We start from the raw sequence: 26,803 nt of genomic DNA, 5'->3' as shown, positions 1-26,803 counted from the left end.
ATATATAATCCATAGGTATGGAGAGCCTGGACCTTGTTGGAAAAATGAAGCCTTTAGGATTCTGGCAGTAGCAACTGAGGGAAAAGGGTCAGAGAAGAAAATAAAGAAACCAAAATTTGATAACAAAATGGATATAAATAATAAGAGGGCAGGAACAAAAGTTAAAAGACAATCCTAAGGTTTTCATCTGGGAACCTCCCACTGCTAGAAAGCAAGTAGTTAAAAAAAGGCATCACATTTGTAGGAGAAAGAAATAAGAGAAACTTATTCAAAGAGTGATGTCCGGGACTTCCCTGGTGGTCCAGTGGTTAAGATTTTCCCTTCCAATGCAGGGGGTGTGGGTTCAATCCCTGGTCAGGGAGCTAAGGTCCCACATGCCTCACAGCCCGAAAACCAAGACATAAAACAGAAGCAATATTGTAACAAATTCAATAAAGACTTTAAAAATGGTCCACATCAAAAAAAAACAAAAACAAAAAGTGATGTCCTATGTACATCTGGAAGCATGGAACTAGGGTTTAGATCAAAAGTTGGGACTGATCCACATTAAAAGGTAGGTATCCACAATCTTAGAGCATTCTTCAAATGAATAAATGAATAAATAAATTAATGAATAAAGATTAATTTTCTTTATAGGCGTTTGAGAAGAGACTCTGAACTATCATTTATAAACAAAAGATTGAGATTTACTGATTAGCAATAGCCTATCCTCTGAAGTTGTTATAACGGTGTTGAAAATGTTCAACAGAACGATAATTTCTGGCAATACGTAACTTCATTGGCAACAAATTCCTCTGAAGAACAGTGGCGTTTATTTCAAAGAGTGAGAGGCAGCCCTGGCCCTTGAGAGAGACATGATACAGACATGGTCCCTCTGCGTACCGATGTGGCGAGTCCTGGTGAACCCATGCAGACCCCATGGAACACTGAGCTATAAGGACGCCCACTGGCTGTGTCTTAGGAACTTGCCTTCTTGCCTTCAGGCCTTAGTAAAGACTGTGAAGGTCAAGGAAGGTCTCCAGACATAACTGGAGAGTGGTGAAGAGCGAAGTTGAGAAAAGCAAATTCTCCCTGTTGTCAGGTCAATAACTCTTCTTTTTAAAACCCTCCTATGGCTTCACATCTCACTTAGAAGAAAATGCAAACCTCCCCCCACCCCCCCAAGAAGCCCAGCACGCTCCAGTCCCCATATCCTCTCCTACGTTCTGCCCTCAGTCACCCCGTGCAGGCCCCGCTGGCCTTCCCCTGTTCATTCCAATCACAGGAAGCTCTCCTTTGCTGTTCCCACTGTCTGGACCACACCTTGTCCTGATCTTTACACGGCTGGGTCCTTCTCATGAGTCAGGTCTCAGCTAAAATGTCCCCCCCTTAGAGAAGTCTTCCTGACGACCACATCTGAGGTTGTATCCAGGGTTCTCAATCTGCACTGTGCACACGGATCTCCTGGGGAACCTGTTACGAGGCAGACTTGGACCCAGTGGTTTGGAGGGGAAGACAGAGTGGGGGCAGTGGGGGGAAGGCACTGAGATCCAGCATTTCTAACAAGATCCCAGGAGATGGGCAGCACTACCCCTCAATCTCCATCACACTAGCTGTTTCATTTTTTTCATGATGCTTCACATTTTGAAATTACTTATCTGTTTGTGTACTGGGTTGTTCATTGGTGGGTTGATCTATTTGTCTACTAGTAAGTAAATTCCACAAGAGCAGGGAATTTTTTTTTTGCACTATTATTCTTTATTCTTTTAATCTTTATATTCTCGGTGTTAGCAGAGTTCCCTGGCGATCAAATCAAATAAGTGAAAAATACTGTAAGTTGCTCATCTGAATCCTATCTCCTTGTGATAATCTGCTCCCAGTATACAACACTGCCCTAGATTCTGGCCTGCAGCAGGGCCAGGCTCAATATGATCTCAGATTAGCTTGGCTAAAATAGGACTCTGGTGGAGAGAGTTAGACTTCAGCGAAGTGAACGGCGAACACCTGCCGGGCAATCTAATCAGGAGATTCAGCTTCAATATTCTGCATTGAAGGGATAATCCTCCAAATGCGACACAGGGTTCACGGCGCAGGCCCTCTAGTTTCTGCTGAAGCTGAGTATGATCACCATCTCTTCATCATTCAATTTGAAAGTCAAGGCCTAAAATTTCTCAACGATGCATGTTGGTGTCACAGACTTGGGGATTAACAACCACATTCCGTTGGATACAGAACCTGATGAGAACCTGGCCTGTAGTTTTTGTGCTTTGCAGCAATCTCAACCTTGAGACCCTCCAGTCGGGAAGGGTCCTCTGGGTTGGCCCAAGGTTTCACCGGAGAGCCCAGAGGGCTGTATGGTGTGACAGTTATGCCCTTGGAGTGGCAGTACTGGCTCCATTTCTCCTGCATGATGTACAAGTGACAATCTGGTTAGTCACTGCTTTGTATTTTGTTTCGGGCTTGTTCAATAGTTTTTTTGGTTACACAACAAGGCCTGTATAGCACAGAGAACAATATTCAATACCCTATAACAAGCCATAATGGAAAAGAATATTAAAAAAAAAGAATGTATATATATGTATAACTGAATCACTTTGCTGTACAGCAGAAATTAACAGTATTGTAAATCAACTATACTGCAATTAAAAAATTTAAATTAAAGCAAATTAAATACAGAGTATTTTGATCTGGAGGTCGCTGAAGTTGGAGATTCCAATGGCTTTCACCAACCCCCTCATCCACCAGCTCCTCCACGGCCTCCCAGGCAACCAAGAATGTTACTTCACTGGCCAGGACATTGCCTTTATTGTCTTCGGAGAAAAGTCATCCCCAGGCTATAATCCCAGTGATTAAGATAAATGTCCAGATGGTCCAGTTTCAGATCCTTGAGGGTCTTCTGAGAGGTTTCCTTCACTAGGTTCTTTCAAAGAAGAGGGGCCATAACTTGTCAATGATGAAGAGGTCCTCCTTCTTCACAACCTTCTTTCGGTGGCTTCCGCCATCTCATTCTTCTTCCGATAGACACAGGCACAATGTGGTGATATCTGCATCAGTGGCCTCCTTCACAGGCTCCTTGACTTTGCCTGGGGGAGACCTTCAGGTGCCCAGATCCACAATGGACATCTTGGCTTTGGTATTGAGTACCAGTAAGGTGGCCACGGTCAGTGCAGAAACAGTTCTGAGCAAGCAGATAGGTACCTTGTGCCCTGGTTAAGGAAACTGGCCTTCAAGCAGGGACTTTGTCCAGAATGTTTACTTTTGTATTCCCAGCACTTAACACAGAACCTGGCATGTCACAGATGCTCCATAAGTACAGTAGAATAAATGACGTTGTTCCAGATTAATTCCTTTATCCCTTTACCGCCCTCTTACCGCTTCAGCGACTGCTCCTTTATACAATAAGATCTAGACTGTAAGTGATAAAGGGCAGTGCTACCCTAGTGCCACTCCACGAAGTGCCAGTTACTGGTCTAAACTAAGACAAAAAGCTTATACCAAAATGTAAATCTGATATGGCACTTAGCAAAGTGTTTAGTCAGGATGACTTTTTTTTTGTTTTCATAGAAAGACTTTATTGATGAAGGAAATTGCTTTCCCTTCTGGCACAGGCTCATCTCATAAAACAGTGTGTGAACTGGCACCTGTAGGCAGGCTGTCTTGTGACCAGCACAGACACAGAGGTTAAACAACTTAATATATACATTTTATATATATTTTATATTTTCCAACTTCAGAAAACTCATAGGTAAGAGAAATACACACTTTAAGACATAATTACAAAATTTTGTGTCAAGTCCTATAATAAAGAGTTGTGGGACAGAAAACAGAATTGTGGGAGTGACAAGGAATTGTGGGAGAGAATGGAAAACTGTGAGAGAGAGTTGTGGCAGAAAACAGAACTTTAAAAGAGAATGGAGAATCGACAGAGAAAAAGAAGTGTGAGAGTAAATGTAGACTATTGAGAGAAAACAAAATTGTGAGAGAAAAATGGAGAATTGTGTGGGAGAATGGGAAATCCTAAGACAATAGAGCATTTTAGGCTAGGGGACTGTAGGAGAGATATAGGATTGTGGAAGAAAATGGAGACTGTAGGAACTCTATGGAACTGTGGAAAAAATAGGGAATTGTGAGAGAGCTGGGAATTGTGAGAAAGAATGAAAAACAGAGAGAGGACAGACAATTGGGAAAGAGCACAGAGAAGTGCCCGACAGAAAAAAAGTGGGAGAGAAAACACGGAATTGTGGGAGAGAATGGGAAATTTTGAGAGAAACAGTGACTTGTGGGAGAGAATGAGGACTTGAAGGAGCAAGTGGGGGATTGTGGGGGGCCACATAGAATTGGGGGGGGCTGTAGGGAGATTGTGGGAGAGAATGCAGAACCGAGGGAGCAAACAGGGGATTGTGGGAGCTGTGGTGATGTGGGAGGAGGCTGCAGGGGATTGTGGGGGAACAGTGATGAGTGGGGGAGGGGGAGGCATGGAACTGTGGGGAAAACAGGGAATTGTGGGAGCTATGGTGATGTGGGGGGAGGCTGCAGGGGATTGTGGGGGAACAGTGATGAGTGGGGGAGGGGGAGCATGGACCTGTGGGGAAAACAGGGAATTGTGGGGGCTATGGTGACGTGGGGGGGAGGCTGCAGGGGATTGTGGGGGAACAGTGATGAGTGGGGGAGGGGGAGCATGGAACTGGGGGGAAAACAGGGAATTGTGGGGGCTATGGTGATGTGGGGGGAGGCTGCAGGGGATTGTGGGGGAACAGTGATGAGTGGGGGAGGGGGAGCATGGAACTGTGGGGAAAACAGGGAATTGTGGGAGCTATAGTGACCGTGGGGGGAGGCTGCAGGGGACTGTGGGGGAACAGTGATGAGTGGGGGAGGGGGAGGCATGGAACTGTGGGGAAAACAGGGAATTGTGGGAGCTATAGTGACGTGGGGGGAGGCTGCAGGGGATTGTGGGGGAACAGTGATGAGTGGGGGAGGGGGAGGCATGGAATTGTGGGGAAAACAGGGAATTGTGGGGGCTGCCTCTGATTGGGCAAGAGAATGAGGAATTACAGTAGAAACAATGGCAGGGCAGTGAGTGGGGAATGGGGGAAAAGAGAATTATAAAAGAGTAAAAAGAATCATGGAGAGGGCTTCCCTGGTGGCCCAGTGGTCGGGAATCCGCCTGCCAGTGCAGGGCACACGGGTTCGAGCTCTGGTCCGGGAAGATCCCACATGCCACGGAGCAACTAAGCCCGTGCGCCAGAACTGCTGAACCTGCGCTCTAGAGCCCATGAGCCACAACTACTGAGCCTGGGCTCTAGAGCCCGCGAGCCGCGACTACTGAGCGCGTGTGCCGCAACTACTGAAGCCCACGCACCTAGAGCCTGTGCTCCACAACAAGAGGAGCCACCGCAATGAGGAGCCCGCGCACCGCAACGAAGAGTAGCCCCCTCCCGCCGCAACTAGAGAAAGCCCGCATGCAGCAACGAAGACCCAACGCAGCCAAAACTAAATAAATAAATAAATTTTAAAAAAATCATAGAGAGATAGAGAATTGTAGGAAATATAAGAAATTGGGGGAGGAAATGGAGAATTGTGGAAAGACAGGATTGTGGGAGAGCAGACAACTGTGGGAGAGATGGGAATGGGAATTATGGGAGAGAATGGAGAAATGGGGGAAACGGAAATATGAGAGAATGGCAAGTTGAGGAAGAGAAGAGAATTGAGGGAGGAGATGGGAATTGTGGAAGAAAACAATTGTGAGAGAATGTAGAACTGTGAGAGAAAATGAAAACGTAAAACTGTAAGGTAAAACAAGAAATTGTAGGAAAATATGGCAACTGTGGGAGAGGTGGGGAAGTGCGGGAGAGTATGGAGGGTTGTGGGAGACAATGACGGGAGAGAACACCAGATAAAATGTATATTTGTGAGGGAGAAGAGACAACTGGGGAGAGGCCGAGAATCGTGGGAAAGAATTGGAATTGTGGGAGAGACTGGAGAATTGTAGAAGAGAATGAAGCATTGAGAGAGACAAGGAATTGTGAAAGCTGGAGAAATACAAGAGGAGCACTGATAAAAAAGATGAAGAACTGTAGATTTGGAAAGGTGACTCACTTTACCAGGACCAACCCTAAATTCAGTTAGCAACTCAGAGAGAGTCGCTGATTTTAACTCTGCTAACACCCCAGGCCTGACAGCAGCAGTTCCTCCTAAAGTACCATGGATTAGCAACCTCCTAGGCACCGCCTCGTGTATTCCAAGGTCTGGTATTATTATTCCAGACCATGTCCATTCTCCTCTCCTCACAGGGCTGGCTCAGCCTCAGTTCAGAAAGTTAGACGCAGTGGTTTAGTGCCTCTTGGTTTTGCTACACCTGAGACCCTACCCTTAGGAGCCCTGAAATTAGTGCCTCACACTCATTTTTCATGTCACTTTCAGTAAGTCCAGAAAGAAAAGGAACAGAGGTGTTTGCTCAGTGACATTTTCCCCCTTTTGTACTTTATTTTCCATTGAATGCTAGGAAATCTGCTCATTCATCAGGAAATGGCCCATTTATCATTTTTATGAATACATGTAATGAGAATGCTAGTTTCAGCTTGGAAGTGTTATAAATACAAATCATTGGCTTTGGAATGAAAAAAAAATCTTTGTTCATCTCTGGCCAAGAGCTGAGGGTTTCGTATTGCTGCACTTATACATTGATGATTTCATAAGTGTTTATAATTATAACCAGGGAGACCTCCTGGATGTAATTCAGTACTCTTTCACTTCTTGGTCTATAATATTTTCCATATGTTAGTTTAGAAGTGCCGTACCTCTCTGTTAACAGCCTTTCCCCGCTTAAAAAGCCATCAGCTTTTAAAGACATAGGGATATTTTACTTTTTCAGTGGGAAGAACATCGTCACGTTACAGATAGTTACCTTCTCTTTGAGGTACTTTTGTGCCTATACATATACATGGACCCTTTAAAGACTTTATCATCTTTAACTGAAAGCTGACCATCATAGAAAACAAAGATGGTTAAACTAATACCCATTCCCAGGAGCAAATGAGTGAAGGTGCAGTGAGAATTAGATTCTACATTATTGCGAACAGAAAGGCATTAGAGGAGAGAGACGGTAGTCAGTAGAGTTAGAGGTGGAGTCAAGCAGGACTGTCACCATCCAGTTGTTTTTGTTTTTGTTTTTGTTTTTTGCTGTGTTGGGTCTTAGCTGCGGCATGCGGGATCTTTCTCGTTGCAGAGCGCGGTCTCTTCGTTGCGGTGTGTGGGCTTCTCTCTAGTTGTGGCATGCGGGTTTTCTCTCTCTAGTTGTGGCACGTGGGGTCCAGAGCACGTGGGCTCTGTAGCTTGCAGCACGTGGGCTCTCTCGTTGAGGCGCGCAGGCTCAGTAGTTGTGGCGCGTGGGCTTAGCTGCCCCGCGGCATGTGGGATCTTAGTTCCTTGACCAGGGATCAAAACCACATCCCCTGCATTGGAAGGCAGATTCTTTACCACTGGACCACCAGGGAAGTCCCAGTCACCATCCAGTTTTTTTGTTTGTTTGTTTGTTTTCACCATCCAGTTTTGATGGCAGCAGACCAAGCATAAGATTCAATCGGTTAGGTAAAGGGAAAGGTCTAAATAATCGAAGGAGAATCATATTTTCATTGTTTGGTTGCTCATTATGAGTTAATTCATTTTCTGTTGTTAAGAACTTTTAGAAAAAGTAGTAATACTTCCTCAGCCCAAAGTAATTCAAAGTGTTTAGGCCAAAAGTCAGCCTCCCTTTTGCCTGTGTCCTCTCATCACTCAGTATCCCTTCCTGGAGATAATATTACCATTTCCTATGTAGAGATGATTCATTTTCAAAATGAACATGTTCTTGAACTCACACAGTTTTCTACTAATATTATTCAATATTCGATGTGGCAAAATTCCATTCCAACAAAATAATTTGCAATGAACTGAAATGATATGACCTGTATGTGTGTAGCCCCACAATGACTGTAAAGGGGTTAAGTAGTAAAACAGTCAGTGGGTACACCAGAATCAGACACCTGAATTATCATTGAGTCAGTGACTTCTGGGCCAGGGGAAACTTTTGGGGTCATTTTCAATCTGTAACTTGCTCTCCCTGAACCAAAAATTCCTACCATTTTAACCCTCTTCAACAACTTCAGTCCAACTTAGACTGAAGGCAAAGCCCAGAATGTCCTGAAATTCTGCAGTACAGAGACAGACAAAAGACAGGCCAAGTCACTGGGGAATGGCAGCCAGTGTTTTCCAGCCTCTATCAAAGGTGAGACGTAATTTGATGGAATTTCTCAAATCTATGCTGTAACAGTTAGGGAGAGCAGAATCTAAATCTTAAAAACACAACCTATAAAGGATGTGCACCTCATGAACAGAAATCACAGAAGACTAAGACTTATTATACAGTAAGTCCCCTACATGCGAACTTTCAAAGATGCGAACAAGCTACTACCCAGACATCACTGGATCGTTTTTTTGCAAGAGGGTAGATAGAATGGAATCCAGCAAGGAACCAGTAGCTGTGCCATCAACGTCAGGCGTGAGTGAAACTGCAGCTTGTCCTCCGTCTCCTATTGCTGACGATCCTTCAGCTCTACCACCTCCCACCTCCTCTCCCTCCTCCAGTCGGTAACTCTTCTTGCCTGTTCACTCGATGCCAGCCCCTGTATGCCAGCTGTTGTACTGTACTACTGTACTTTTCAAGGTACTGTACTGTAAGATTAAAAGTTTTTTTGTGTTTGTTTATTTTTATGTATTCTTTGTGTGAAAAGCATTATAAACCTATTAAACAGCACAGTACTATATAGCCGATTGTGTTAGTTGGGTACCTAGGCTTTGCTGGACTTAGAACACATTGGACTTACGAACACGCTCTCGGAACGGAACTCGTTCGTAGGTAGCGGACTTACTGTAATTGAAACAGAGCCTCTAAATAAAAGAAACCATACCAATAAGGCTGGCACAAGACGTCCCCCAGTGTGGGGACATGAGGCAAGAAGGCCCAAGGTCCACAATGAGGCCAGCAAACAGAAGCAAGGATCTGGATATGGCCATGGGTTAGTGTAGGTCCTCCGCAAAGCACTCACCATGATGGGGTTAAACATGCGAGGATTTTACCAGGGGAAATGCCTGTGGGAGAAACTGGGGAGAATGCTGGGGAAGGCTGGAGCCACTTCAATCCTCAATGTAAGTCTGACCCCAGTGAAGGAGAGTGGGAGAGCAGGTTGGTAGAAGCATCCTAGACTCCTGTGCAGACAAAGGAAGGATCGGCAAAGCTGCTGGGATGTGTTGGAGCCTAAGTCCACCAACAGAAGAATGTGTGTCTCCCAGTGACAGGCTGCCTCAGTGTCCCATCACACTTGGTTACTGGCAGGGAGCACCGCATGGGAGTTGTGGCCTCAGCACAGATGCTGTGACGGCTTCAGAGCACAGCTGCTGGGGCCCTTAGTTAACTATGCTCCTGCAGGTAGAGGTCTGCAAGGTACATTCTTATGTACATTCTCGGGCCTTCCTGTTGAAGAATCAACCATTTCCATCTAAGGCCAACTTGGGAGTTGATGTCACAACTAGTCCATCCCCAGCCTTGTCCTGATCAGTCTCTATTCGCTCAAGTTCACTACAATCAGCCGTCTGTATCCACAGGCTCCAAATCCACAGATTCGACCAACCATGGATCAAAAATATTCAGAAAAAAAATTCCAGAAAGTTCCAGGAAGTGAAACTTGAATTTGCCACACTCTAGCAACTATTTCCATAGCATTTCCATTGTATTAGGAATTATAAGTAATCAAGAGATGATTTACAGTATACGGCAGGATTGAGTAGGTTATATGCAAATGTTGTTGAACAACAATCAGTATCGAAGCTGTAAAGAACAAACAGCTTTGCTTGGGGTCTTAGGAATTTCAATTCAGGAGACACAGATTTGGGTAAAACAAAGAGTGACCCTGGGAAGAGAAAGGATAAGGGGCTTATAAAGGCAAAAGCCATGAGGTTGTTAAAGTTGTCTTGCAAGAATTATGATTGGCTCTGATGCAAAAAGGAAGTATTTGTCCTTAAGGGACAGGCTGTCACAAGTTATTTAGGGTAAGGGTCCCATAAGTGTCTTGAGTTTCTGGAACACTGTGCAGATGTTCTGGATGCCTGCGTTAAGACAAAAAGTGGTCAAAAGTTCAGATTCCATCTGGGCTGAGATGTAAAAGTCCCACTTCCTCAGTGGTCTCCCGGCTCCATTTTAGAGAGCTCTCTTAGCAATACCAACTCCATTTTTATTTTCCTTTACAATACTACACTATTTTATATAAGGGACTTGAGCATCCGTGGATCTCGGTATCCAAAGGGGTGGGGGTGGGATGTCCTGGAACCAATCCCCTGCAGATACTGAGGGACAGCTGTATTTAGAAAGCTGTATAGGGGCTTCCCTGGTGGCGCAGTGGTTAAGAATCCGCCTGCCAATGCAGGGGACACGGGTTCAAGCCCTGGTCTGGGATGATCCCACATGCCGCGGAGCAACTAAGCCCGTGCGCCACAACTACTGAACCTGCGCTCTGGAGCCCACGAGCCACAACTACTGAAGCCCGCGAGCCTAGAGTCCGTGCTCCGCAACAAGAGAAGCCACTGCAATGAGAAGCCCGCGCACAGCAATGAAGAGTAGCCCCCGCTCGCCGCAACTAGAGAAAGCCCGTGTGCAGCAACGAAGACCCAACGCAGCCAAAAATAAATAAATAAAATAAATAAAATTTAAAAAAATCTAAAAAGCTGTATACAGTTCATTTCCCGAGAGTGGGTTTAATTATCCTGTTATTATGCTATCTTTAGTAAGAGAACTCTTTTAAGTACTGTTAAGAGAAGTGGACTCGTGAACTTTAACTGGTGACTAAAATCAAGTTTCTGGTGTTCATGAGGCAGATCAAGTTAACAAACGCTCTATACAACCTGCGTCCTGCCAAGGCCGGCATCTTTGGGTTTGTAAACGCTGCCTAAGCACCTGTAGGACGGAACAGTGGCACGCTGATGACGGAATGGTGAGACTTCTGGCTGAGGTCGAAAATGAAGATTAAAATAAGATTAGTCCCCAGTGGTGAGAGAAAATCCTCCAACTCTGCCAAATTGTCTTCACTCTGCTTAACAAGGGCTCCGTGTGACAACCACAGGGCTTCAGCAAAATCCCTTTCAGCAGAGGAACAGGAATTCTCTACTTGCATATATTTGGGCTACAGTTTGTCTCCGGTTTCATGATTTGTTCTAGTGTAGGAGAGGTGGAGATAAGAAAACTCAGCACATTCGTGGGGAACACAATGCCTGTCTGTGAAATTAAACCCAGAGAGAGATAGGGGTGGTTTCTGCACCCAGCAGGGTGCCGCCTTCACGCCCACAGCGCCCTTCACGTCTGTAGGGCGGACGCTCAGAACCGAGTATTCAAAACACTGGATAGTTCCTAACCTCAGCGCTTTCACCGAAGTTTTAAGAAACACTCCCCAAGACTCCTTTCTGCATCCAGAGCCATTTTGGAAGAATTCTCAACTGTAGCAAGGAAAGAGGTTTCTGGAATTTGTGATCTTCTACTTATTCATTTAAAATTTATTTTAAGATTTTGCATTTGTTTAAACTTCTGATTTTTGTTTTCTTGGGGGTTTTTTTGGCCACACTGTGCGGCATGCAGACCTTCCCTGATCTGGAATCGAACCCGTGCCCCCTGCAGTGGAAGCGCAGAGCGTTAACCACTGGACCACCAGGGAACTCCATAAACTTCTAATTTCTGGATAGATAAAATTCACAAGTACAAAAGTACATATGCCATGAAAAACACACCCTGTTCCTTCTCTCTCCAATGACAACATTGTTCTCTACCCGAGCCCTATGCACCTGGAAAACCGCAGAAAGCTAAGAAATAACCCCACGCTTTTGTGTTCCGGGAACAGGCTTACTGCAAAGAACCACCTTTCCCCATAGGACTTAGATAAGACTTGTGGACAAACCCTTGTTACATACGACAAGGCCAGACACAGGCTCGAAATTCCCATTTTTTGCCCTAAAAATGATTCGATGAACTGTTGTACCCATTGATCCATCAGAACAAAATGCTTGACAACCAAACTTTGGTTAAGCTCCTCTCCTTCGCCGAGACCCTGGAGCTTTGGCCCACCCTCAGCTTGAGCCAACAGATAATCCCTCCTGAGGACAGGCAAAGCCTCACTCAGGTGCAGACATTCTTTGATGACTGTCCCATGACTGCCTTACCTGGTTCCTTCCCTAGGAAAGAAGACCGCCTCTCGTCTAACCCTTGAGAGCTGGCAGATCGGTGCTGGGAGGGTTTGCTCTGTTGCAATCATCTCTTGCACCCCATCCCAATAATCCTTTTGAATAAAGTCCTGAATTACTCACGAAATCTGGATTTGTTTTTCATTTGATACCCGTCTCCCAATTCTCTGGAGGCAACCACTATTCCCAATTCTTACACAACCCTCCCTAGATAGTCTGTATTGATAAAAATGTCAACATTTACATAGTTTCTACTTCCTTATTTCCATGTAACAGTGTCATTTACAAATTATTCCCTGTTAGTACACGTGGATGGCCTTACTGTGTTTGAAGTCTAGAGTCTTCTATGGCATTCAATGGATGCACCATCATTTATTTAAACAGTTCCCTACTGATGAACATTTAGGTTGCTGTACAAACTCTAATGTGATGACTTATGCATACATATGTCATTTTGCACCTATGTATATCTGCAAGAGAAAGACTGTAAGCAGAGAGGGTAGGGGATCCCTAGAGAAAGAGAACCAGGCGTGGCTTTCTTGATATAAAAGAAGCCATTTTTGGCTTAAGCCGTTTTGTGATCTAAGCCTGGCCACAATGCTTGCCCTTGAAAAGGTCTCAGTAATTAATGATTTTAAGGGAAAAAAGAATTCAGAAACATTGCCTGTTATCACACAAGAGAAATAACAACAGCAAAGACCAGTTGAAGAAACAGACCAATGAACATAGAAAACAAACTTACGGTTACCAAAAGGGAAAGGGGCGGGGGAGAGATAAATTAGGAGTTTGGTATTAACATATGCACACTACTATATATATAGTATATATATATTTTATATATATGTATTATGTATATGTATACAAAATAGATAACCAACAAGGACCTACTGTATAGCAAGGGGAACTATACTCAATATTTTGTAATAACCTATAAGGGAAACGAATATGAAAAAGAATATATATATATATATATATATATATATATATATATATATATATATATATATATATATATATCTGAATCACTGTGCTGTACACCTGAAACTAACACAACACTATAAATTAACTATACTTCAATTAAAAAACTTTTTTTTTTAATCAGTTGTAAAGACTTCTGTTTCAACGGTAAAGACTAGCCTGAAGCACTGAACCACCAGATCAACTGGAACCTAAGGGATGATCATATTGACCTTTCTGATCCTCATGACTTCAATCAACTAAAGCTTGGCCTCTGTTGACTGCCCAAGCCCCTTCATTAATACGCATGCACGCTTAGCTTAAAACTTCCCCAGTTTTGCTGTTTGGGAGACACAGCTTTGGGAAAGATCCCCGGTGTTCTCCTTACTTAATGCAAGTAATAAATCCTTCTCCCGACCTTTGGCTTGGTTGTGGCTTTTGACTCGACACCTATCAAGAGGCAAACCCAGTTTTCCGGTAATGATACCTTTTGGGGGAAATCTGGGTCAGGCACATAGGTATTTTTAATTTTGGTAGATAGTGCTGGATTGTTCTAAGAAGTTCAAAGTGTCAATTTACACTCCACTGACTAATTTTAAAAAAAAAGCAGAATCTTGGGACCCAACTCAGATTTATTGAATCAGGGTTTGCATTTTACCAAAGCCCCAGGTGATTTGCCCGCACATTCAAGGGTGAGAAGCTGCCCCCAGAGCAGTGGTTCTCATGCAGCCAGAGACTGGAATCCCCTGGGGGGCTTTAAAGAATTCCGATGCCCAGGCCACGCCACAGAGGGAGGAAATCAGAATCTGGGGGGTGTGGGTGGGAGAACCAAGTCATCAGGATTTTTAAAGCTCTCCTTGAGGCAGGACACAGATGGGCCCCAGGCTGAGCAGCTAGAGTTTCTCCCCTGAGGGGGAACAGGAGCGAGGAGAAGCTGAGCCCTGCCCAGATAAGAGATAAAGAGACCACATATTCCTCGTTCTCGAGGTCAAGGAGACCTTCCCGACTACACATGCGCAGAAAGGCTCCTCGGGGGTCAAAAAGGGAGGGGGCGCCACGCCATAGTAGGTGATGTCAACCTACCCACAGGCCTCTTCGCCAGAATCCATCTTGCCTAAGACATGAGCGCGCACACAAGGGAGGACCCTGAGATGAACCAAATACGGACTCAGAGCCCGGCAAAGCAAGGTGACTGGCCAGAGGAAACCTGGAAGAAATGCCCCATATAAGTGATTCAAACTACCACGAGGGCGCGACTCTCTCTCTGAGCCCGCCCGTGTTCATATGTATTCTTTTTCCTCCTAATAAACACTTTACTTGCTGCACTGCTTTCCGTCTCTTTGTGGGAATTCATTTCTACTAAGCTGATGGGCCAGGGCCTTGTCACTGGCCACTGTCCCTGGTTGTCTAGTGGCTAGGATTCGGCTCTCACTGCCGCGGCCTGATTTCAATCTCTGGCCGGGGAACCGAAGTCCTGCTTCAAGCCGCTGCAGGCCGAGGCCACCCGGGATGATCCCCAGTGACCAGAGTGGTCTTGAAATATCATTTCTCACTAAAAAACCCCCAGGGCTTCTTGGAGAAACGACTGACTCCAAGTCTGGGCCAGGAAATGTACAAGATGAGTAAGTGCCTGACGTTAAGCTTTCGCTGTACGACACAGCTACAAGTAAACCAACTAGACAAGGAATCAGGCTGCCCCCACCCATGAAGTTCCCCTTTTAGAAAGCCCTGGGTGGCCTAGATAACTGACCGCTTGTGTGACCCCTTATCTCCCTTCCCCCTCCCTCATTCCCGCTCTTATGCTTTACATTTGCCAATAAAGAGTGAATCCACGAAACTCTACATCCCCACATTCAGACTCTAATAAAGGTAGAGCCCCAGGTCTATGCTTTCTCCTTCTCCCCTCTCTACCTACGACCTCCCTGTATGGCCCTTGGGTGTGTCAGGTACCCTCCAAGATTTGTGAGTAATAAATTTTATTCTTCAGAGTTCCCTGATGGTTGTTGCTAAGGTACATCCTGGGATCTTAAGAACCACAAGGGCTGGTCCAGCCACCATACTGGCTCTGGTCGAGGAAGCGTCTGTGGAGGCTGCCACAAGTAGTGCCTCAGGCATTCCTGGCCAAGAGCATTGCTATCAAAAGGCTGACACGACACAACAGAACCTGCAACATCTTCTAATACCAGATAGCAAGGACGCTCTCAGAAGCAGCCAGGATCATGTCAAAAGACTCAGGAACCAACTTGATGAGGCTCCCACTGGCCAGATATGAGCCCTAACAATGATAATAATTGCCATGGATTGAAATCCATCAAATATGTTTAAATACATGAATTCATAATAATATTTAGAATGATGATGATGATAATTGTCACCTTTATAGGAGGACAGGACACCAATTTGTAGTCTTAAAAAGTGATAAAGAAAGTGAATCAAAGCTTTATCCCACCTCTCCTCTATGAACTATACCAGTGGGTAATAGATAGTAAATGAGGAGAATCTTTCTCTATAAAAGTATTCCAACTAATAAATGAAAAAGAAAGGATAAAGTTCAAAAATAACCATTTTGCAACCCCTGATGAAGACACAGATATAGGCGTTAGGCATCATTGGCTGGTAACATCATCAAAAGAGAGACAAACAGACATTGTGAACCTCCTGATAGGAAAACACATCACCATCCTGTGGTCTTGCCAAAGGGAAGTGAACTGAGTCTGACAAATCTCAGGATCCAGATGCTGAATTGCAGGAAATATGGAGGACAGAGGAACATACTGAGCTGCACCAAGAGTGTTGTGTTAGTTATTTACTGCTGCATAACAAATTACCCCAAAACATAGTGGCTTAAGACAACAATTCACACTTATTATACTCACAGTTTCCCTGGGTCAGGAATTCAAGAGTGTTTTAGCAGGGTGATTCTGGCTCAGGGTCACACAGGAGGTCACAGTCAAGATGTTAGCTGGGGCAGAAGTCATCTGAAGGCTTGATTGGGGCTGGAGTACCTGCTTCCAAGGTGGGTCATTCACATGGCTGGTAAGTTAATTCTGGTTACAGGTGGGAGGCCTCAGCTCCTCCTCACGTGGGCCTCTCCCAGGCTGTTTGAATGTCCTCGTGACGTGGTGGCTTACTTCCTGCTGAGTAATCTAAGGGAGAAAAACAGAAGCAGCACAATGTCATTTATGATAAAACCTCAGAAGCCACACACTATCACTCTGGCTGTATTCTGCTGGTCACACAGATCAACCCTGATACCACGTTGGATGGGACTATACAAGCGTATGAATGACAGGAAGTGCAGGTCATTGGCACCCATCTTGAAAGCTGGAAACCACGAGTATGCAATCAGCAAACTCCATGCTGTGAAAACGCTACTGTTCAATTAGTCTATGATCTCCATCAGATAAATTATAAGCAAAATAAAGGAACGGGCAGGGAACCTAGAGATTAAAAGAGACTTAAAAGCCATCAAATTTTAAAATATCAGCAAAACTATATAATATCTAGGTACATGTATCTGGGTAACAAAACTTAAAAATTGCAAGGAAGTGATTACTGGAAAAGCCAAAATGGTCACTTATGGGGAGAGGGTAGGAAGGGACCAGGATTTAGCACAAATAAGGGGCTTTTGGAGTGGCTAGCAAAACTCTTTGTTGACCTGGTAATGGTTACAAGCACACGGGTGCTTAACTTAGACTACTTCACTAAGACATGTATTTGCTTTATGTGATTTCCTGTATCTGTGTTTTATTTTACAATAAAAATTTTAAAAATAGAAATCCTAGCCCTGAGATACAGGGTTAAAGCTTCCTAAAGATATTGGCTGGACTTTGTGCAGAAGTCACCATTCCTTTGAATACTAGAAATTAGGAGGCCAGAACACAGGTCTTTTTTTTTTAATGAATTTTTTAAGAAGTACAAAAGGAAATGCAAGCATGCCAGCATATTTGCATTTCTACAGTTTTTTTATCCCACCACTCTTCAAGGTAGTAAAAGTAAGAAATTTCAAAAGACTTCTCATGAACTATATAAGCACAAATATTCTCTCTTTCCTCAAAACCAGATCATTGCATTTGAAATGGGAACAGGAAACTGAACGTGATGGAATGTTCTTCCACCCACCTTTCATGAAAGGAATTTTCAGTGCAAGTAGCACCAGTATCCCAGGCCTGCCTTTTGAATGAAAGAATGAAATCCATCTCCCCCTACCTCCTGTCAATAAGCTGTAGCCACCCCAAATATTAACAGAGATAACCCCCCAGCCAAAGATGTAGGTTCTCATAGTTCCTTATGAGCCAGAGAAAAAGAAAAAAGAGAACATAACACCCTAATCCCAAGTCATTACTTAGCCATTGAAGCTAAAACAGAAAATCCAGTCTAATCCAATCAAATCTCATCTTGTTTCTTAAGTGAAAACCATTTTGCAATGGAAATCAGGGTTATTTTTACTGGTGAGTGGCTGAATGAATTGCTCCCATAGGGTATCTTTGAGTTTTCTAAAAGCTGTTACAAGTTGGGTGCCACTCATTTTTAGTGGAGAGAAACCAGTTTCTGATCAACGTCCCTTCAACCAATCCCAGAGTCAGCTGAATTCCCTGTGCATTTACCTCCCTGTAATGCCCTACCCTCATTTCCAGGAATTTTTTTTTTTTTAATGCACCTGCAACTATGTGCATTTGTTTGTTTGTTATTTACTTATTTATTTATTTGGCTGTGCCAGGTCTTAGTTGCAGCATGCAGGATCTTTAGTTGCGGTATGCAGGCTCTTAGTTGCAGCATGCATGTGGGATCTAGTTCCTTGACTAGGGATCGAACCCGGGCCCCCTGCATTGGGAGTTCAGAGTCTTAACCACTGGACCACCAGGGAAGTCCCAGGAATTTTTTTTTTTTTTTTTTAAACTGGATAGCAAGAAGGGAAGAAGAGCCCTAATCAAAGTATCTCTGGGACACTTGGGGGCTGGGCCAGAGTAGAAGAAATTTCTGGAGCTTCTTCACGCATCTGTCAGGAGTGGTCTGGCCTGTATTGCCTCCGCAGCAAACTGAGGGCTTTGCTGTCCTTCTTTTTTCTTCCTTTTTCTCTTTTTCTCCTCATCCTCCTCCTTTTATATTTTAGAAATTAAATTTTATTACTTTGTGTTGGTTCAGGAATCTCAAGGCATGTCAAATTACCTGGGCCAGGTGGGTAGTTTCTCTATCTGTACTGTTTGATAAGAGTGAATGTCATTCACATCACCATTATTATATATAAATTTAATTTAAATCAATTCAGCAAACACTGAAAATATTTTAGGTGTCAAATTTTTTTTAGGCATTAAATATACAACATCAATATGATCTCTTTCCATCAGTGGCATTTTGAGCAGGGCTTAGAGGTATAGAAGCAGAATCTGAAACTATGGGGCACCTCCAAAGGTCAAAGATCTAAAGAAACAGATGGAATCTGGATTCTGACCAACAGACTATCTTACCTGTGTCCAGAGACACGTGAGTAGGCAGAGGAGGGAGACTGCCTGTTAGGAATGCCTCTCTGTTGGTATCCCCTGCTTTAAATCAGTGGCTGTGTTGGGATGAGCTAACTGGAAAATCCATCACAGGACTGATCAACTGGAATGACAGAGGAGTGGTACTCCGGCTGTGTTCACTGGGGAGTATAGTTTGCAATTCACTCTTTTTGACAATTTTTCTTGAAAAAAATATTTACAGGAGTCCACTCAAACAGTACATGTTCCAGCCGTTGCTCTAGTTAACACTTCTCAAAGGAGTTTTGCATCAGAACCTCCTGGTAAGGTAGCTAAGAATACACAACCCGGCTCCATCCGACACATTGACTCCTCGGTCTAGGGTGACGTCAAGGCAGTTCATGGAGAAAGGTCCCTAGGTGGTTTTTGTGTCTGTTCCTGGTTACCCTCTCACCACAGCCTCCATTCTCCATGAGGTTCCTACCCTAACACACATGAGGGATTCACTACAAGCTCATTGTTAGTAAATTTGGGGACAAACATCTTAGAGTCCTACAATGGAAGAGAATGTAAAAAGAGAATATATATATATATATGTATTTATATATGTATAACTGAATCACTTTGCTGTACACCGGAAACTGACACGACATTGTAAATAGCTGTATTTCAATTAAAATAAATCCTAGAGTCCTAACAAATCTCAAGGGAGGATGGCAATGGGGAGGTGCTTATGTAGTTTGAAAAGGTTCCCAGTTGATTCAAACATTTGGATCATCTCCTCACTTACACCAAGAACCACAGCTCTACAATTTATCCTTGGATTAAATAATCCATCAGAAAGATTTTTTTTTTTAATTTTTATTTATTTATTTACTTATTTATGGCTGTGTTGGGTCTTCGTTTCTGTGTGAGGGCTTTCTCTAGTTGCGGCAAGTGGGGGCCACTCTTCATCGCGGTGCGCGGGCCTCTCACTATCGCGGCCTCTCTTGTTGCGGAGCACAGGCTCCAGACGCGCAGGCTCAGTAGTTTTGGCTTACGGGGCCCAGCCGCTCTGCGGCATGTGGGATCTTCCCAGACCAGGGCTCGAACCCGTGTCCCCTGCATTGGCAGGCGAACTCGCAACCACTGCGCCACCAGGGAAGCCCCCATCAGAAAGATTTTTATCCAGACAAAAATATTTTGATCCCCAAGCCCTTTGCCTAAGAATTGCTTTTTGAAACTTTCAGAGTTGTACATTTCCATTGGCCTTACTAGAAGAACAAACATATCAAACTTGTCTATTTTTCATGGGGTCACTGATGAAGTCCTCGTTCACTTTTATACTATTCTCTTTGCTAGGACCTGGGACAACAGAACTCCTTAGGAACTAGTTTATGCTTTATGGATGCTGGATCATGTAACTGCCTGTGTTTCTCTTGTTGTCTTGGCTGCTTGGAAGCTCAGAACCAAGTATATGGCCACAGCATGGATGTTGGGCAGTTCAGTCTATTTTCTTTTGCCTGATTTCTTCACTTACTTTTAAAGTTAACCTTCTCTCTTATGTTTAATTATTATTCCAACTGATACACTTAATGATAAGATATACTTGTAACAATACATTTGACACAATGTATGAGAAGTATATATGTAGCAATCAACATATTTATAATGATTGACAAATTTGTAGCAGTTGATTACAAAGTATGTAATGCTTTATATTTGTCTTAAATCCATTCTTGGAAGATAGCCTGGTATAAACAAACAAACAAACAAACAAAACAACAGACACTACTGCTTTCTAGACGTACTGATGAAATACTTGGTAATTTAAAAAGAATATGGAGGGATTTCCCTGGTGGCGCAGTGGTTAAGAATCCGCCTGCTAATGCAGGGGACACAGGTTCGTGCCCTGGTCCGGGAAGATCCCATATGCCACGAAGCAACAAAGCCTGTGCGCCACAACTACTGAGCCTGCGCTCTAGAGCTCGTGAGCCACAACTACTGAGCCCACGTGCCACAACTACTGAAGCCCACGCACCTAGAGTCCGTGCTCTGCAACAAGAGAAGCCACCACAATGAGAAGCCCGTGCACCGCAATGAAGAGTAGCCCCCGCTCACCACAACTAGAGAAAGTCCGCACACAGCAACGAAGACCCAACGCAGCCAAAAATAAATAAATAAATAAATAAATAAATAAACAAACAAACAAACAAACAAACAAACCCACTAATTAAATAAATAAATAAACAAATAAAAAGAATATGGCTAACTAACACTGGGGGAAATAGAGTCCAGTATGTGTTCACTTCAGTCAGTGGCTTTTCCAAATGGTTTTCATCTAGGGCCTCCCAAAAGGGGATCACTTAAGGAAACTGAGGCATCTTAATGCCTTTTAAATCTGGAATAACAGGTCTGTTTGCTCAGCTGCATCCAAACTGATGATCCTTTCTCGATTTCCAGGGTTCTCGCGGATGTCTGATTCATCATCGTCTCTAGCATCTTCTTGATACTAATGGGGAGCCCAGAAACAAACAAAAAACTTTCAATTTTTGCATATATACAAACACACATACATGCACACACCCACACACATATATGTTATATAAAGTGTATTTTAAGAAAAATAACTTTTTTTTTTTTTTTGGCTGTGCCGTGCGGAATGCAGGATCTTAGCTCCCTGACCAGGGATCGAACCCATGCCCCCTGCACTGAGAGTGTGGAGTCTTAATCACTGGACCACCAGGGAACTCCCCAAAATAACATTTAAAAAGGAGCCATTCCTCTTTATCAATTCTTCTATTCCTTCTTATGCCTAACTATTTCCTGACTCTGGTGGTATGTATTTTATATGGTACCATAAAATATGTACCATATTTTATATGGTACAAGTATTTTCTTTAAAAATAAGAGAATGACCATTCTATAAATAACTGCTTTGAATCTGGACATAGTTTCTTCTTTACTCTGGTGAGATCCTTTATAATATACCATAAAATGAGGCCCCAATTTCCTCAGCCTATAAAACATCCAGAGGTATTCAAAGCTGCCTTCAAAACGCTGGAAACCATACGATCTGAGACCAGTCCCAAGAGGAATGGCCTGGGCCTCACATATGGGGAAGCTGTTAAAACCTCACCCCAGAAGTGTTCAGTTCTCCTTCACTCTGGAAATCCTGCCTTCACATGTGTGAAATGTGTCCTGGTGGAAACAGCATGTGAGCTGGTTGGGGGCTGCTGAGACCCTGTGAGCGGGTGGCAAGGGCAGCGGGGGCTTGGCTGGAAATAAAAGAAATGGAAAATAATGAGCTTGTGCTTGACAGTGATCGCTGGCTTAGTTGTTCCTAGCTCCCTTTCGTTCCATTCAGAGAACTGGTCTTAATAGGCAAGGTGCCCTCAGAGGGTTTGGAGAACGATCAGAAAGAAGGCTCTAGGGGCATATTTAGTGAAGAGAAAAGAGTACAAACACCACTTTGCTGCACACTCAGACACATACTGGACGACAGAACTCTCTGCAATGATTCAAATATTATATGTCCGTGGTGTCCAAATGGTCACCATCAGCCACCTGTGGCCACTAAACACTTGAAATGTTGCTAACGCAACACAAGAACTGAATAATTTTATTTCATTTTATTTTTTATTTTATTTATTTATTTGGTTGCGCTGGGTCTTAGTTGCGGCTTGTGGGCTCCTTAGTTGTGGCATGCGAACTCCCAGCTGTGGCATGTGGGATCTAGTTCCCTGACCAGGGATCGAACCCAGGCCCCCTGCATTGGGAGTGCAGAGTCTTAACCACTGCGCCACCAGGGAAGTCCCTTTATTTCATTTTAGTTAATTGAAATTTAAATTGCCACACGTGGATCGTGGCTACTCTATTAGACAGTGTAGCCTCAGAGTTTCATGTGGATAATGGAATATGATTTGGCTCACATAAGTGCAAAATGCTAGGCCTGTTCACACCAAAATGCTGTGGTCCCTGAGGATTTGTATCACTCAAAATAAGTGTGTCTGAGCTCCAGCTTGTCCTCTGTCATTGTTGCTATCGGTTCCTCCTTTGCAAATAAACTCGTTTTCTTTCTTCCCAGCCTGCTTCTTGCACAAAATGCCAGAGAACAGTGCTGCCTGCCAGTGCTCGACTCCAAGGCTTAACTCAAGAGGTTGAGAGGTAGTCCCTCGGGGAGGATTTGCTGAGACAGATCTCTCCAGCAGAGGGTTGGGGCCATCTGCCTTGACGCGCGACTGGGCTACCTTCTCCAAACAAAACATCAGGTGAATTTAAATTACTTACAGATGAGGAATGTAGGTCAATGACAAGGGTGAGAGCCTGAACAAATTGCGAGCTTGACAACAGCTACTTCTAGTTTCACTTGAGCCAGGCTGTGTGATGGTTGAAAATTGATACAGGACCCTAAATTTGGGTTTGCTCACTAAGTGACTTCAGTGCCCCACAAGTGGTAACTCTGGTGCTGTTAAGCCCAACTAGGAACTTGGCCCAAAACACAAGGTGTGGTAAACCATCGTGACCACATTTTACAGTCCTGATCTGGATCACAGCAGGGCCCCCAAATCCCCAAATCTGATGGTAGCAGCTGAAAACTAGACCCAAAGTGCGTGAAAAACAATAGTGTGTGTACCTATCAACACAATGATTAATTTAAAGAACAGGGATTAGTGGTTACTATACGCCAGGCCCTAAGCTGGGAGCTGGAAATACAGGAAGAAAGGAAACCAAGCCTCTGCCTTCAAGTTGCTCACTGTCTGGCAGAAGAAAGAGCAAAAAAGACCCCAATCTTATAATAGGCTGTGGTAAAGACTCTCATAAAAGAGTGGATGGGATACTGTGACAGCACATCAAAGAGCCTAGACTCAACCTGGGATTTCACCAAGGGGTCTTTCTGGACATGGCAGCATGAGAGCAGGACCTGAAAGCAGAGTTTGCCAAGCGGGCAAAGGCATTCTGGACAGAGGCATTTGTCCAAAGGCATAGAAGCAAGAAAAGCTTTGTGTATCTGGAGTAGGTCAGATGGTATATCCTGTCCCTCAGTGTGTAAAGTATGCTTATTTAACGACTCAGGCCACACAGAACTGCCTCAAGTGGAAAGTCACGGGAAACTTTCTGCTCCAAATTCCATGCCCCAGAGATGGCCCCTGTTAACTGTTTGATGTATCCTTACAGACCGTATACATAGTGGTGATAAACAGTGCTCTACGCAGAGTAACTGCTCAGTAAGGTTAGTTCAATAAATGCTGACCTCCTGTGCCTGCGTGAACACAGACGTATGGAACGGCCACGAAGTCGAGACGCAGACTCCCTCGTCCTCCCGCAAACACGTATCTCTCCACCTGTTCCTGAACATCTTCTATTTCCAAGCCTGGAAACCATCAGAGGGAGCCCTGACAGCTGGTTCAAGGTCTTTATTGTTGGGAAACTGTCTGGGGCATATAGCTTTGAGGCCCCTGGGTGTTTTGCTGGGCAGTTGGTTTTAGAACCTCCCACCCAAGAATCTCATCCTGTTGAAGGCTAGGCCCCATCTGAACCCTGGAGGGACTGCCTTGGAAGACCTAAGCTGCCATTTAAAATCTACGTTGTCCCTGGACCAGCACCTCCCGGGAGCTTGTCACAAGTGCAGAATCTCAGGACCCCCTGGATCAGAATCTGCACTAAAGATCCCCCGGTGATTCCGGTGCACGTTACAGTTTGAGAAGCTCTGGCCCAGTCAACACAATCCCTGTTCCTAAGAGAAACCCAAGTGCTGGCCCTGGACCTCAGCTCAGCCAGCCCTTCCTCCTCTCCCTCACTTACCCTGGCTTTTGAAATTTCCCTAAAGAGAAATCGGTCAATCTCTGGAGGATCCGTTGTGGCATTTTCTTCTTGCTTTAACTAGGAGCCCTTCTTCATTCTCTTCCTGACCCTCCCCCACATCCCCAGTTCTCCTTGGAATTGCCACTCTGAGTCTCGATCCTCTGCTGGTCCATCTTGGTGGCTTCTGCCCCTCTGGCCTCTACATCACCCCTTTAGCTATGCAGAGAGACAGCACAGTCTTTGAGTGCTTGACCTATGGCTCTTGCCTGTCATGGGTTCGAATCCCAACCAGCTGTGTGACCTTGGGCAAGTTATGTCGCCTCTCTGTGCCTCTTGCTGGCTCCTGAATTCGCTTGCATAGACACTTATCCACACTGGCATCTAAATCACACCTCACATCATTGTTCCAAGCTGGCCGTATCTACCATCTCTAAGGCTAACCCACGCCAATGTGACAGAGAGCCATTCCAGAGACAGTGAATGGATTGATTTATTGTTTTCCTGGTTGTGATTTATATAGACTGGCTGGCTGTTGGCCCTACCCACAGGATAACACAAGGGTAACTAATTGTTTTTCTTGGTACTCCTTAGACCTCAGCTGACTATTGTAAGTTCTTTATGTTTTGTTTGTTTGTGTGTTTGTTTTTTTGGCCACACCGAGCAGCATGCGGGGTCTTAGTTCCCCGAACAGGGATCGAACACGTGCCCCCTGCAGTGGAAGCGCGAAGTCTTAACCACTGCACCGCCAGGGAAGTCCCTATTGTAGGTTCTTTGATAGCTTCCCTCTCGGAGAATCAAGTGTCCCAATGAAATCAGGGTGATGCACACTTCCTTGGCCTTCTATTGCATTTATCCAAGTAGTGAGAGGATGCAAAAAGCTGGATCTGGATACAGTAATTATCCAGATCTGCCACTTGGTTGGTGTATAAAATGTATAGATGCATAAGAAGGATTTCAGTTTTAGAAGGAAAGTTCTTAAAAAATAAGATACAATGCACATATGTGTAATCAGTTAGCCTACTGTAAGTAAGTCACTGAGAATCTTAACTCCCAGCTTAACCAAGTTGACAAGAGAAGTATGCAGTGGGGGTGGGGGGGGCGGTGGGCGGGTCGGGGTTAGGGAAGGGGGGTGGCATGCCTACAACTACAGGAAAGTGAAACAACCCACAGGGACAAGGGGTGTGTGTGTAAGAGGAAAGCATTATTTTGTCCATGCAAATGATTGTGAAATCCAGTAGGATTTGCACTACTATTTATCGTGAAGAAAGAATTCAATCACCTAACTACAAAGGAATCAGAGGATAGTGGTACCTAGGAGATGATCACTCAAAACCCACTCTCACTGAGGTCTCCTCTGGGACAAAGGCATTTCTGTATCAGGAAGAGATACATCATTTGCTTTGACATGCCCTCATTGGCCCTCTTATGTGATGGCACCAAGTCTGTAATATACTCCTTGAATTTTAGGTTGCAATGATGTCTCCATTGTTTCTGAGCTCTTATGGAATGTTATGGAATAGAAATCAAAAGAAATGGGAAATATCCCAAATTCTGCTTCTCATCAGCTGCACGGTCTGTGGCTTATTAATTTTGTTAAGAACCCTACGGACTGGATATAAAATTCCTTGTAGCAAAATATTTATTACATTGCCATGGATGAACCTTAAAATCATTACGCTCAAGTGAAAGAAGCCAGATACAAAGACCACGTATTGTATGATTCCATGTATGTGAAATATCAGAAAAGGCAAATCTACAGAGACAGAAAGTAGATCAGTGGTTGCCCAGGGCTGGGGGTGGGGGGACGGCAAATGGGTAGCAGGGATCTTTGAGGGGTGATGGCATTGCTCCTAAACTGGAATGTGGGGATGGTGGCACACCTCAGTACCTTTACCAAAGATCATTGTGCTGTACATTTCAAATGGGAGAATTTGACGGTATTTTTGAAATTACACGTCAGTGGAACTGTTAAAAATTCACACTGCCACACTCCACCATCAGGAGCATCATGACGCCTTCCTCTTGGGGCTCAGTGACATTAATGCGGCTCACCCCAGCCCCTTTAGCTGCGTGCCTTTTTGCCCCTTAATCACCACCTTTAATTTGTAAAATGCACACAGCGAATGCAGGGCGATTTGGGATACTTTGGGGAGGGGTGGGCACTGGAGACGTGTCTCTGATGCCAGTTAATGTGGTATATTGTGAATTTCCAGTACCCTGGTACTACCATGATCACCGTTATCAGCTTATTGGACCAATAAGATGAGGACTGGGAAATAAAATTCATTCTGGCAGCTGCAAGCTGATTTGGGTTCTCTTTGAGTCGTTAATTCAGAGTTGGCGAAGTAATGGCTCACTTACTCTGG

General features: G+C 44.3%; 1 pseudogene; it reads right to left on the bottom strand.

Moving 5' to 3' along the window:
* Positions 1-2,014: 2,014 nt before the first annotated feature.
* Positions 2,015-24,610, bottom strand: LOC133082674 (aldo-keto reductase family 1 member B10-like; annotated as a pseudogene).
* Between the last annotated feature and the right edge of the window lie 2,193 nt (positions 24,611-26,803).

Source organism: Eubalaena glacialis, chromosome X, assembly GCF_028564815.1.
Source record: "Eubalaena glacialis isolate mEubGla1 chromosome X, mEubGla1.1.hap2.+ XY, whole genome shotgun sequence".
Classification (NCBI taxonomy): Eukaryota; Metazoa; Chordata; class Mammalia; order Artiodactyla; family Balaenidae; genus Eubalaena; species Eubalaena glacialis.
Note: the sequence above shows the minus strand (reverse complement) of the source record. Positions and strands in the feature narration are given on the sequence as shown.